The following is a 3,511-nucleotide window of genomic DNA, read 5'->3' on the forward strand; positions in this document are numbered from 1 at the left end:
TGTGAGTGGGTTGCAGTGTGGGCCCTGAGTTGGTCAGTGGATTTTGTTAGTTTGTTTTGCCTGTCAGGCAGGCTTTGCAAGCACCTTGTGACAGCGGAGTACAACTCCTGCCACGTTTCTGAGGCGTGCCAGATGTCAGCGGTTCCAGTTCCCGAAGTGCTGGAGATGCTCGGAGCACAAGGGGAGTTGGGAGCATGATGCATCTGTTTGGGATGTTAGGTGAGTGAAGCGGTGGTACTGGGTTGGGGGACGTGGGTCCGGGGCTTCTTGTCTGTTGGGGTAGGGGAGGGAAGAAGAGAAGTGGAAATAGACTGTTTTGTGGATTGTCACATTTGTCTGTTCTTTCTCCTTGGTCTAAGCCATGCGACCTTAGCTCGGCACAGTTGTGAATGGAAGCGCTTAGCCTGGATCGGGAGTGGAGACAAGGTGAGTGGAGACAAGTTTGAAAATGGGCAGTGTCTTTGGTTTGGTAGTCTTTTGGTCCACCTCTGGCTGAGTCCTCTTTTCCGGGGATGAAGAAGATACTGGGAACAGTGTAGTTGGCCTCTGTGGTCCACATAGAGGATGGATTCTGATCCCTGAGAATTGAGTTGAGGGGCAAATACTGTGTGTTGGGGGGTGGTTGGCAGGGGAAGGTGGGAAGTTGTCTAGAGGTCATCTATCAAACTGCAGTATCAGAGCAGGTCAGGTGACTACTGTTTTGTTTCTGCGGTGGGTGTTTCACAGGAAGAAGTTTGGCTGCCGTGCCGGTGCCTGATGGCGCTTTATTTCTGCAGGTGAAGAGGAGCCTCGTACCTGAAGCAACATCCTGGCTCGCCTTTGTGTTCCTTGTAGAGGATGGAACCTACCTCCCAGCATTCCCAAGCTAAGTTGGGGGGCAAGTGCTATGTTTGAGCTGGGGTTGTGAATGGACACATAGGGCGAGTGTCTGTGCTTTTAAGTCATTGCAGCGGGTGGGGCCTTTCAGAATTGATCATGGTCAGGAAGTGAGATTATGTGTGGGGGGTCCTGTCAGGTACGGCGTGAGCACGTGCCAGGCAGGACAGTCCCAGCTAATTGTCTGTTTTTTGTGTTCTGTGTTGTCTGTGCTGTGCTGTTGCTCTTGGTGCTCGTCAGGCCCTGGCAGCTCGTCAGGCAGCCATCCTGAGGGTATTGAACACTTGTCCTCATCGGAATAATGCTGATGCTCAATTGGAAGCTGAGCCCCTCTTGTCTTGCAGTGGGAGCTTAAAGAGCTCACTACTTCTGTGTATTTTTTTTTGTATCAAATGTTTCCTCATCAGATCATCATATGTTACGTGCTCATCGTGTCTTGATATTCATCTTGTCTTGATCTCCTCATTGCCTTGTTCCGCTGGACAGATTAGATGGGCAACTTGGTAGCCACACCTAAGGTCCTAAATGCTCGTTTCATCATCGTAGGGCTGATCTGAGCACTTCTTGACTTGTAGTCGCAGCTTAAAGTGCAGATGCGTTTCAGGTCTTGTGCATCATATTCTGTTTGAGATTGCATCTGTTTCCATCCTCGCTGTTGCGGAAGTCATGTCGGCTTCATCAGGAGCTCTTGCTTGGGAATTCATTTCCGAAGCATTTTTCTGATGGGGTTTGCAGTGCCCATTGTTCCAGTCTCTTGTCTTAAAGGCAGGCTATTTATGCCTCCATCATCCCAGGTCTGGCAGTTGCTTCCAGTGGCGAGTTGTGGCATTTGAGTCTCTCCTTGGGTGTGCTGCAGAGCACCTGTTCTGACTTGCTGTTGCTGCAGGGCCTCCCTCTGGGAGTCTTTTTGTGTGCAGGCTTGTGTTCTGTTCGTAACGTCTGTAGTGTGCCTGTGTGTTTGTTTGTCCTGGAGCTGTCCTGCCTGGCCGGTAGTGATGGTAGCTAATGTGGGGGTCCGTTGGTGTAGCAATATACATTGTCCGGACTGTTTTGGCAAAGACATCCGGTCTGCCTCTGGGCACGTACTGAAGGGCAGCTGGCACAGAGTCATCTCCATAGTGTTTGGCAGATGCGAAGGGGGAGGCTTGAGTTGCTTGCGAGCAGCTGTTCGCATAGTGCTTGAATGGTGCTAGAGGAGGGGTAAGCTCGCAGATGTGGAGTGCTCTTTTTTGTTGTTTGCTTTTTTTTCTCCTGACTTAGATAAACCTTAGGAGGAACCGGTCCAAGGAAAGAGCGCCTTCTGGAACTGTCGAGCCTTCATTTGGCAGCTCGGTGACTGGCTTGGTCTACTTGTGAGGTGCTGAGGGAAGATGTCTGCTGTTCCAAAACGATACAAATAAAATATGGGGTCCCTTGTTTTGTAAGGGATGGGGGCTAATGCTGGCAGCTGAATGGTTATCCTCTGACTATGTTTTCATGTGTTGAAGCTGAAAGGCAGCCTGCAACCTAGGACGTCATCACAGCCAGAGCAGTCTCTGGTAAGGTGAGTGATAAAGCAGTTACTTTTGAGTTGCGGTTCTCGGTGTCATTTTGAGTGTCCCCTCTTTCTCTTCTCGAGGTGTTGTAGCTGGCTTAAGAGGGCAGATGGAAGCATCTGCCTCGGGCAGGTGAGCGGGCAGAGGTAAGGCAGCAGATGAGAGTAACTGTCGTAGCTGTGCTGTGGCTTTGCATTCTGCCTCGGCCTGTGCTTTTCTTTTTCTTTCACAGGTGTCTCGCACAGCCTCAAAGGAGCAAACTGCATTCTGAAGAGCTGTGTAAGAAGGGGGCTGGTCATGAGCTTGGTTGGAGTGAAATGGCTAAGGAGTATGAGGTGACTATGAAAGGTCTTTGCCTTGCTTTGCAGGTGCCATGGCTAGCAGTCCACAGAAGTGGCTGATGATTTGAGATAAGACCGGAGAGCGGCAAGGAGCGGCACGTGCAGTTATGCCTTCCAAGCACTGCGGTTGCTCTGTTCTGATTATCAGGTGCCACAGGCAAGATGGGTTGTAACATCAGTCTTTAGAATTGGAGCAAAGCTGGTCACTTGAATTCTGTGTTGTTCCTGAGAAAGGTGTAGAGAAAAAAGGTGGGCTGGTATGGCAGTTCCTGATGGCAGTCTTCCTCCGTAGGTGAAGAGGTGCCTGAAGCCGTGTCTCTTGTGGGCTGAGGACGCCTCACTGAGGATGAAGCCTGCTTTCCAGCAGGTCCCAAAGCTGTGTTGGGGCTGAAATGCTGTGTCTGTATTTGGGTTGGGGTTGTGCCTTGGTGAGTGTGGGGATGGGTTTTAAGTCGGTGCAGCAGATATGTATATAAATGAAATTCACATAAGTGATATATGATGAAGTATTGTGAATCCTTGAACTTCTAGCCTACATTAGTTAATATGTATGGAGATGCATGAAACATTGAGAAGCAGCTTCTAATAAGCAGGTTTTTGTTGTCATTAACTCAGCCCATGCCTTTGCCATACGTAAAGATCAAGACAAACTACCTTTTTACACAGGAACTGCTGTGGGTGCACAGAAAGTCCTAGAGGACATTTAGGGCTGTATTTTGGTTCCCAAAGTGTTTTTACCTGGTCCAACTGATTTATATT

At 49.5% G+C, this 3,511-nt stretch overlaps 1 long non-coding RNA gene across 1 annotated transcript; it reads left to right on the forward strand.

The window, feature by feature from the left end:
* The first annotated feature begins 1,798 nt into the window (after positions 1-1,798).
* Positions 1,799-2,590, forward strand: LOC118159642. The gene is made up of 3 exons (XR_004747189.1): positions 1,799-2,233; positions 2,364-2,419; positions 2,495-2,590. It is a non-coding gene; the product is annotated as an uncharacterized LOC118159642 (long non-coding RNA).
* Positions 2,591-3,511: the final 921 nt, after the last annotated feature.

The sequence above is a fragment of the Oxyura jamaicensis genome, unplaced genomic scaffold (genome assembly GCF_011077185.1).
Source record: "Oxyura jamaicensis isolate SHBP4307 breed ruddy duck unplaced genomic scaffold, BPBGC_Ojam_1.0 oxyUn_random_OJ71424, whole genome shotgun sequence".
Lineage (NCBI taxonomy): Eukaryota > Metazoa > Chordata > Aves > Anseriformes > Anatidae > Oxyura > Oxyura jamaicensis.